We start from the raw sequence: 10,920 nt of genomic DNA on the forward strand, positions 1-10,920 counted from the left end.
ACCTGAATTTGTGGGTCCAGGTTGCATTCTAGTTGAAAATGCGTTATCTGTAAAACATAATATTGACATTGTTAAGGAAAAAATTGAATCAGAAATTTTGGCAGGTAGGATTGCTGGTCCCTTTGATTCTCCCCCCTTCTTGAATTTTCGTATATCTCCTTTAGCTTTAGTTCCTAAAAAAGAACCAAATTCTTTTCGTCTTATTCACAATTTATCTTATCCTAAATTCAGTTCCTTAAACGATGAGATAGAAAAAAATAAAGCCAGTGTGAAATACTTCTCATTTGATCAAGCTTTGTCTTTTTTACAAAAAGCAGGCCGCAATTCTCTTCTTGCCAAAGCTGACATTAAATCTGCTTTCAGACTACTACCTATAAACCCCATCGGTTATAATTCTTTGGGTTTTTATTTTCTTGATAAATTCTTTTATGATATGGCCCTTCCCATGGGATTGACCCTATCTTGCTTTTATTTTGAGGCGTTTTCAACTTTTCTACACTGGGTTATTGATATTCACTCAGGTAGTGGATTTTTACTACACTATCTCGATGACTTTTTATTTATAGGTCGTGAAGATTCGGATGATTGTATGAATCTTCTGAATACATTCATTGGTATAGCTAAATATTTCAGCATTCCATTAGCTGTAGATAAAACTGTCTATCCTACTACGAATCTCAAGTTTTTGGGCATAGATATAAATACAGTAACAATGGAATTTAGCATACCAATGGAAAAAATCCAGAATACAGTTCAACAATTAACTCGCATATCCGGAAAAGAAAAAATTACTCTTAAACAACTTCAGTCTCTTTTAGGTTCTCTTAATTTTATTTCTCGTGTGATTCCCATGGGAAGGGTCTTTTCTAAAAGATTGTATGCTGCCACATCAGGTAAGTCCTCACCTCGATCCCATATTCGCATCACCAAACAACTAAAGGATGACATTTCAGTTTGGTTGCAATTTTTTATTGAATTTAACGGTCACACCATTTGGCAGGAAGAGTTTGTTGGCTCAGACACCTTGTCTCTTTATACAGATGCGTCTGGTGCTATTGGATATGGTGCTTATTTTGACAACTTTTGGTCTGCCGAACGTTGGCCTTTAAATTGGATTACTAATAACAAGTACTCAAAAAATTTGGTTTTTCTAGAATTATTTCCAGTTCTAGTTTCTCTAACAATTTGGTCCACAGAGTTTCAGAATAAGAGAATTCTGCTAAGGTCGGACAATATGGGAGTAGTTTTTTCCATAAACTGTTTAACTTCAAAGTCTCCGTTAGTTTCTTCATTATTGCGTAAGATAGTTTTGCAATGTCTAAAATTTAACATTTGGATAAAAGCTAGATTTATTTCTGGGAAAACTAATTATATTGCTGATTATTTGTCCCGACAGCGCTTCAAGGAATTCTTCTTAATGACACCTCGAGCTTCCCGAATGGGAATTCCTTGTCCAACTCATCTTTGGGAGATATCAGAGGATTAACTAATGAACTTATTTTTGGTTCATTAGCCAAGAATACATGGGCAGCATATTCTGCCGCATGGTTGGATTGGAAGCTTTTCTGCATATCTCAAAAAATTTCTTATATTGATTTTAATTTAGGGTATTTTATCAAATTTATTATATATCTTTACAACAACGGTTTACAAGCCGATTCTATTTCTAAAAAATTATCGGGCATTTCTTTTTTCTTTAAATTAAAAGGCGAAAGCTCTATTCTGAATAATTTTATCATTAAACAAATGATTAAAGGTATCAAAAGAAAGTCAGTCCCCAATGTTAAGACCAGACCTTTATCTATTGAATTGTTACAAAAGGTCATTTGTAATTTAGTATCAGTTTGTTCTTCGGAATATGAAACCAATTTATTTTCTGCAGCATTTTCTGTAGCTTTCTTTGCTGCTCTAAGATTAAGCGAGATTGCTGCAGACAATAAAATCTCAAATCCAGGGCTGGTGCAAGGATTTTTGCCACCCTAGGCGAAAGCAAATTTTGCCGCCCCCTTGACCCCGCCCCTTGACTCCGCCCAGTCAGACCCCCACACTGCCCTCCATTATGTATTTGCCCCCCCAGTGCCCCCACTAAGTAATACTGCCCCCACAGTGCACAATGCCCATTATGTAATTTGCCCCCACTAAGTAATACTGCCCCCACAGTGCACAATGCCCATTATGTAATTTACCCCCCAGTGCCCACACTTAGTAATACTGCCCCCACAGTGCACAATGCCCATTATGTAATTTTCCCCCCAGTGCCTACACTAAGTAATACTGCCCCCACAGTGCACAATGCCCATTATGTAATTTGAAATTGCCGCCAAACAACCCCCCGTACGTACTTGTGTCGCTCGCTGACGCTGATGATCCTGTAGTGATATTTCCCTACCCCGTAATATTTCAATACCCTGAGTCGTCACGTCACTTCCTGTTGTCCCCCGGATATGACGTTGGATAAGATACGATCATGAGTATCGGCACGAGACCCGTGACCTCCGGTCTCGCGTGATTTTGCGCCGAAGTGACTGAAAAAAAACTCATGCCCGCGCAGGCGCACATCCCAGGACATCCTTGATCCGGCCGGCAAGTACAGGAGGAGTCAAGAAGCCGCAGATGAATGATGTCAGATTTGGATCACAAGTAGGGGGCGTGGCGCGGGCGGTGGCTAGTCGGGAATCAGAGGAAGATGTTACTTAGATGGATCACAAGTAGGGGGCGTGGTGGCGGCTAGTCGGGATTCGGACTCCAGAGCGCCGGCGCCCCCAGGCAGAGTGCGCTCTACGCGGTGGCCTACTCTGCTTATGGGTAGCGCCGGCCCTGCTCAAATCCCCCATTATTGATGACAGACATAATTTTGGATAGTGATATTCTAAAGATTTATATCAAAAAATCCAAGACTGACCAATTTAGTAAAGGAGTTTGGTTGTCTTTGAGGAGTTATCCGATTAAATCTATTTGTCCAGTTGTTAATATTACTAGATGGTTTCAGGTAAGGAAACCTGACTCCAATGCTTTATTTAACCACACTGATGGTTCCCATTTGTCTAAATTTCAATTCAATTTTGTATTTCATAAATGTCTAAATGATTTAGGTTACGTAAATTATAAACTTTCAGCACATTCATTTCGTATAGGTGCTGCAACCTTTGCAGAGCAATTGGGTTTAGATAGTTCTGTTATTAAACGTGTTGGTAGATGGAGGTCCAATTGCTATAAACGTTATATTCGGCCTAACCTTGTTGTTTATTGATTTTAGGACCTTCAAAAGTTGTATGGATTTTTGGGGATGAACTGATTCAATTGGCTGAGAGAAGATCTGCTTTTAGACATTCTACTGTTAATTTAGGTTATTCAGCAGAATTTTCCATAAACTGGTTTTCCTTTGCTGACCTTAAAATTTCGGATATCTTCAAGAAAGTCAGCCTTATATATTCAAAAATGTCGAAACCTGACCTGTTTATTTTACATATTGGCTCGTTTGATTTGGGAAAAATCAAAACGCATTTGTTAATTTATGAATTAAAAGAATTGTTATGTAAAATATGCTACTTACTTGATGGTGTTGTACTCGTATTTTCTGACATCATCCCAAAATTTTCTTGGTTCAATTCTGAGTTATCCTTTCTGGAAACAATTAGGAAAATAATTAATAAAAAAAATGGAGATTTATTTGAAAGAAATTGGTCATGGCAATTACAGACATGTTGAATTAGAAGGATTCGTTAGAGGACTTTACCAAGAAAAAGATGATCAGCTTTCTGATATTGGATGTGATATATTCATTTCAGATTTGCAGAACATAATTGATAATGGTTTTTATTAAAGGCTTGCAATGTTTATTGGGCCACTTGTTTTTATATGGCGTTGTGGGGTTAAGTCACTCTCTGAGTGGACTGAGTTTTTTATGGTTTATTGGTTTAAATATTTACTTAATTATATTTGAGAATAAATTGGATTAACCAGATTATAATTAATTGGTTTAAGTAATAAGCATTGCGGCCTTTAATTACCCAACTAAATAAATAAAGATATTTGCTTAAATTCTATTTTGAGTGATGATTTATTCTATTTTGTGAATTGGAGCGTATGACATCATGGAGCGAACCATACTGATAAATTCAGTGTGGTGAGCCATGATGACATGGCACCTAACATTACAGTTAATATGTTTGATTATATATATTACTTACCTATGTGAAGAATGGGTTAACCCAGATGCTGTGGGTGCTTGCGCTGATATCTTCAAATTTGATTGGAGATCACTTTAACTGCCAGTCTGGGAACCTATAAAAGAACAGAAAATAACGATTTTGGCTCATTCACGTAAGTATTTTTCAAGATCCCTCCCTCCCTTCCCTATTCATTTTGTCGCTTTGCTTATTGACGGGGGTTAAGTCACTCTCTGAGTGGACTGAGTTTTTTATGGTTTATTGGTTTAAATATTTACTTAATTATATTTGAGAATAAATTGGATTAACCAGATTATAATTAATTGGTTTAAGTAATAAGCATTGCGGCCTTTAATTACCCAACTAAATAAATAAAGATATTTGCTTAAATTCTATTTTGAGTGATGATTTATTCTATTTTGTGAATTGGAGCGTATGACATCATCACAGTCTGCTCCACTGCAGCAGAGCTGTGTTTGCCAGGAGCCAGTCCCTCCTGACCTTCGGTTCACTTGAGAGCCGACTCAGCAAGTGAACCGAAGATTCGATGAGCTGAGCCTGCGCATTGATCTTCAGTTCACTTGCTTCTGCCGGCTCAGGAAGTGAACCGAAGATCCGATTCATGAATCGGTTCATTTGAATGAGCTGATTCAAATGAACCGATTCAGCTGAAAGATCCAAACTTCCCATCACTAGTCTGCACTGAGGAGACTAAACCAAGTAGCAGAATACACAGGGGACTTCCTGGATGAGTCCACTGTAAAGACTCTGTCTGTTAAAACTTTCTTCAGTTATCTAATAGCACATTTGAAGAAGTTTATTTAGCATGTCCTGACTCTCTGTTAACAGCTTATGAATATATGGAACTACATTTAACAAGTGCTCATTGCTGCAGCTCCTGTTTTTGTATTGGTATGACCCTATTGCACACCTGCAGACTGGATATTTGGTGAAACTTCATGTGCACCATATTGACTGTACTACATGAGGTGCCGCATTTATTGAGTACAAACTGGTGGAAGGTGCTCTTTTAATAAATTGTTATATAAAATAATTTAATAATAACATTTATGTTACAGAACAGTGGATAATTTATCTGAAAATGCAGATTCCCAAGAACCTTCCAGTATGGATGAGAGACCACTACTGTCCACAGAAATACTAGAGGGGAACACCCTGAGGCCATTGCGGAATCTTCACTAACTTTAATTCAGCAGCCTTAGCAGGAGAGGGATGTAATTCCTGAAGTGGTCCTGGCGAATCCTGAAGTTGTCCAGGAAAATCCTGAAGTGGTCCAGGCGAATACTGAAGCAATCCAGCCAAATCCTGAACACAGCCATGAAGCAGCAGCTGCACCCATTTGCCGTTCTTCTGGCAGACGAGGCCGTAGAGTTATAACCTATTGCAGTTTAGATCTTTGAGGGCAGGTAGATATGATGGTAATGGAATATCTAAATCAGAATCGGTCTGACTCCAAGGAAGAAGCGGCTTTAAAAGGGCTTGCCCCTTCCTTGCATCGTGTGCCAGAAGAACGGCAAACACGGTGCCTTTCTGCATTGGCCATGGTTATTGATGAGTTTGCCGTTCCTCTAGGGTCACAAGAAGTGCTTCACTTTTTGGAGAAGTACAGGGACAAAATACTAAACTTTATCATCCCTCCTTCCCGTATTACCAGACCGGAACCCCCAATATTTCACACCCCTGGTCCTTTTTCAAGGGAATTATTTGATTTACAATATTTTTTGTTGTTAAAATAAAACATTGTTCTATTGTTACTATTGCGTCTGTTTTTAATCTATTCAAAAATGTAAAAAAAAAAATGTTTTTAATACTGATGACCTATTATCTATTTAGATCATTATTATTTAGAAAAAGATACATTTTTTTTCAATAATAATAAAGGACACATGCATATGACTGTGGCCCGAAAACAGCGGGTCCACAATATGCATGCACCGGCCGTGTGCACCCTGTATCACAGATGCGGACCCATTCTTTTGAATGGGTCCACATCTGGAAGATGCAGTACTTTGCGAAACAGAAGCACGGTTTGGAAACCCTCATAAGCACTACCGAGTTTCTGCATGTGCCTCTGCACCGCAAAAATTTTGAAAAAATTATATTTATTTGCATTCTGGACGGATCACGGACCCATTCAAGTTGAATGGGTCTGGATCCATCCCAGTCACAGCACGGACGTTGCCCGTGCATTGGGGACAGCAAATTGTGGTCCAAAATACACGGAACGGCCACACAACAGAGATTCATCTCTCTGATGATACGTTACATAATGACTTCAAATTTTTTAAGCAGCATTGAGCTTGATTAAACAGTAGAAGTTATCATGTACTCTGCCCTTTTAGATTTTAGGTTCATAGCTGAACCCGGACATAACCATATTTTCACCCAGGCAGTCCTCCCATATTTTCACCCTGGCAGCTTGATTGCGCATGGAAATGGCTCTTTATTTTAAAAAATCACGGGCAGTTGCTTATGGCAAGTAGTGTTTTTTTTTTTTACATCACCAGCACTAATGTGTGGGCTTTAGCACTGACCTAGCTAAAAAGGCTATGGCAGTACTGAAGCCGGCCCATGAGAGCAGTGTGTCACCAAACACACTGCTTGCCAGAAGCATCTGCCCGACAGTGTGATTTTTTTTAACATAAAGAGCCATTTCTATGCATGATCAAGTGCATGGCAAGGGAGAGCATCAATGGGGACTGTCTGCCAAATGCACACGTCTGAGTAACACGGACTGTGAGATACCGGCCTGGATTCCTGCTGAGTGCAAGAGCGCACGGCGTCATTGGTTGATATGATCTATACGAGTATACAGGGAGTGCAGAATTATTAGGCAAGTTGTATTTTTGAGGATTAATTTTATTATTGAACAACAACCATGTTCTCAATGAACCCAAAAACTCATTAATATCAAAGCTGAATATTTTTGGAAGTAGTTTTTAGTTTGTTTTTAGTTTTAGCTATTTTAGGGGGATATCTGTGTGTGCAGGTGACTATTACTGTGTATAATTATTAGGTAACGTAACAAAAAACAAATATATACCCATTTCAATTTTTTTTTTTTACCAGTGAAACCAATATAACATCTCAACATTCACAAATATACATTTCTGACATTCAAAAACAAAACAAAAACAAATCAGTGACCAATATAGCCACCTTTCTTTGCAAGGACACTCAAAAGCCTGCCATCCATGGATTCTGTCTGTGTTTTGATCTGTTCACCATCAACATTGCGTGCAGCAGCAACCACAGCCTCCCAGACACTGTTCAGAGAGGTGTACTGTTTTCCCTCCTTGTAAATCTCACATTTGATGATGGACCACAGGTTCTCAATGGGGTTCAGATCAGGTGAACAAGGAGGCTATGTCATTAGTTTTTCTTCTTTTATACCCTTTCTTGCCAGCCACGCTGTGGAGTACTTGGACGCGTGTGATGGAGCATTGTCCTGCATGAAAATCATGTTTTTCTTGAAGGATGCAGACTTCTTCCTGTACCACTGCTTGAAGAAGGTGTCTTCCAGAAACTGGCAGTAGGACTGGGAGTTGAGCTTGACTCCATCCTCAACCCGAAAAGGCCCCACAAGCTCATCTTTGATGATACCAGCCCAAACCAGTACTCCACCTCCACCTTGCTGGCGTCTGAGTCGGACTGGAGCTCTCTGCCCTTTACCAATCCAGCCACGGGCCCATCCATCTGGCCCATCAAGACTCACTCTCATTTCATCAGTCCATAAAACCTTTGAAAAATCAGTCTTGAGATATTTCTTGGCCCAGTCTTGACGTTTCAGCTTGTGTGTCTTGTTCAGTGGTGGTCGTCTTTCAGCCTTTCTTACCTTGGCCATGTCTCTGAGTATTGCACACCTTGTGCTTTTGGGCACTCCAGTGATGTTGCAGCTCTGAAATATGGCCAAACTGGTGGCAAGTGGCATCTTGGCAGCTGCACGCTTGACTTTTCTCAGTTCATGGGCAGTTATTTTGCGCCTTGGTTTTTCCACACGCTTCTTGCGACCCTGTTGACTATTTTGAATGAAACGCTTGATTGTTCGATGATCACGCTTCAGAAGCTTTGCAATTTTAAGAGTGCTGCATCCCTCTGCAAGATATCTCACTATTTTTGACTTTTCTGAGCCTGTCAAGTCCTTCTTTTGACCCATTTTGCCAAAGGAAAGGAAGTTGCCTAATAATTATGCACACCTGATATAGGGTGTTGATGTCATTAGACCACACCCCTTCTCATTACAGAGATGCACATCACCTAATATGCTTAATTGGTAGTAGGCTTTCAAGCCTATACAGCTTGGAGTAAGACAACATGCATAAAGAGGATGATGTGGTCAAAATACTCATTTGCCTTATAATTCTGCACTCCCTGTATTAGGCCTCATGCACAGGAACTTGTGCGCTCCTGCACTCAGAAGAAATTAAGGCCTGTATCTCACGGTCCATGTTACTCAGACGTGCATTCGGCTTAAAAACTGATTTTATATAATTAACTTTTCTGAGTTTAAGTTTATTTTTGTTGAATTGCGGGCCTGATACGTCTGGTGTTGTCCTAGTTCAGAGCTTAACACAGACATATCCTATATTTAACCTATTCATGACCAAGGGTCATTGATGCCCCAGTGTCCAGGTCAAAATTGACAAATCTGACATGCGTCACTTTATGTGGTAATTGCTTTAGAACACTTTTATTTATCCAATCCAAGCCATTTTGAGATTATTTTCTCGTGGCATATTGTACTTCATGATAGTCATAAATCTGAGTCAATATATTTTACCTTTATTTATGAAAAAATCCCAAATTTACAAAAAAAATGTAGAAAAATTCACAATTTTCAAAATTTCAATTTCTATGCTTCTAAAACAGAAAGTGGAGATGAAATTTCTAAATTTCACTTTTTTGGCAGATTTTCCATTTTATTACATTTTTTTCTTTAACACATTGAGGGTTAACAGCCAAACAAAACTCAATATTTATTACCCTGATTCTGCCGTTTACAGAAACACCCCACATGTGGTCGTAAACTGATGTAAGGGCGCACGGCAGGGCACAGAAGGAAAGGAACGCAGTATGGTTTTTGGAATGCAGATTTTGCTGGACTGGTTTTAGATGCCATGTCCCATTTAATGCCCCCCTGATGCACCCATACAGTAGAAACTCCCCAAAAGTTACCCTATTCTGGAAACTAGGGGATAAGGTGCCATTTTTATGGGTCTTATTTTGGGTACATATGATTTTAATTGGTCTATATTAAGTTTTTTGTGAGGCAAGGTAACTGAAAAATGGCTGTTTTGGCACAGTTTTTTTTTTTTTTTTACAAGATTCATCTGATAGGGTAGATCATGTACTATTTTTATAGAGAAGGTTGTTACGGACGCAATGATATCAAATATGTCTACTTTGTTTGTTTGTTTCAGTTTTACATAATAAAGCATTTTTGAAAAAGAAATTATGTTTTTGTGTGTCCATTTTCTGAACGCCATATGTTTTTTATTTTTCTGCCGATTGTCTTGTGCAGGGGCTCGGGTTTTGCAGACAGAGTTGAAGTTTTTATTGGTACCATTTTTGGGTACATAGGATTTGATCATTCATTATTACACTTTATGGGGCAAGGTTTTGGAACAGTTTTTATTTATTTTTACAGCGTTTATCTGAGGGGCTAGGTCATGTGACAGTTTTATAGAGCAGATCATTACGGAAGTGGCAATACCTAATATGTATACTTTTTCTTATTTATTTAAGTTTTACACAATAATAGCATTTCTGAAACAAAAAAATTTATGTTTTAGTTTCTCCATAGTCTGAGAGTCACAGCTTTTTTTATTTTTTGGGCGATTGTCTTAAATAGAGTATCATTTTTTGTGGGATGAGGTGACTGTTTGATTGGTACTATTTTGGGGGTCATAAGCCTTTTTAATCGCTTGCTGTTGCACTTTTTGTGATGTAAGGTGACAAAAATTGCTGTTTTTGGCATATTTTTTTTTTACGGTGTTCACCTGAGGGGTTAGGTCATGTGATATTTTTATCAAGCAGGTTATTACGGATGTGGCGATACCTAATATGTACACTTTTCTATTTCACTTTAACACAATAATAGCATATTTGAAATAAAAAAAATTGTGTTTTAGTGTCTCAATGTTCTAAGAACTATAGTTTTTTAATTTTTTAATTTTCTTATGTAAGGTCTCATTTTTTGTGGGATGAGGTGACGGTTTTATTGGTACCATTTTGTTGATATACACCTTTTTGATCGCTCGGTGTTGCACTTTTTGTGATGTAAGGTGACAAAAATTGCTTTCTTTACGCAGTTTTTATTTTTATTTTTTTATGGTGTTTATCGGACGGGTCTATCATGTGGTATTTATAGAGACGGTTGTTACGGACGCGGTGATACCTAATATGTGTTGTTTTTTTTCCATTATTATAGGAAAAGGCAATTTATTTTTTTAATTTTACATTTTTATTTATTTATTTTTACTTTTATTATTTTCACTTTTTTTATCAAGTCCCTCTTGGATCTTGAAGATCCAGTTGGACTGATGGCTGTACCAGCATTGCAAAGTATAATACTATCAGATGCCCTGTAGGTAGCAACACTGGACGCTTTTGCATCACGGCAGCCCCGATGGTGGAGAGAGGGAGCCCCCTCCCCCTATTAACCCCATGGATGCCGCTACCGCAGCATCTATGGGGTCACAGCAGAGTGTCAGCATAGAGCTGACACTCT

General features: G+C 38.5%; 1 long non-coding RNA gene across 1 annotated transcript; it reads right to left on the reverse strand.

Moving 5' to 3' along the window:
* On the reverse strand, positions 1-4,249 carry LOC122939100. Its single transcript, XR_006390089.1, has 3 exons — positions 4,191-4,249; positions 3,554-3,624; positions 1-47 (listed from the first exon to the last, which is right to left on the reverse strand). It is a non-coding gene; the product is annotated as an uncharacterized LOC122939100 (long non-coding RNA).
* Between the last annotated feature and the right edge of the window lie 6,671 nt (positions 4,250-10,920).

This window comes from Bufo gargarizans, chromosome 5 (genome assembly GCF_014858855.1).
Source record: "Bufo gargarizans isolate SCDJY-AF-19 chromosome 5, ASM1485885v1, whole genome shotgun sequence".
Lineage (NCBI taxonomy): Eukaryota > Metazoa > Chordata > Amphibia > Anura > Bufonidae > Bufo > Bufo gargarizans.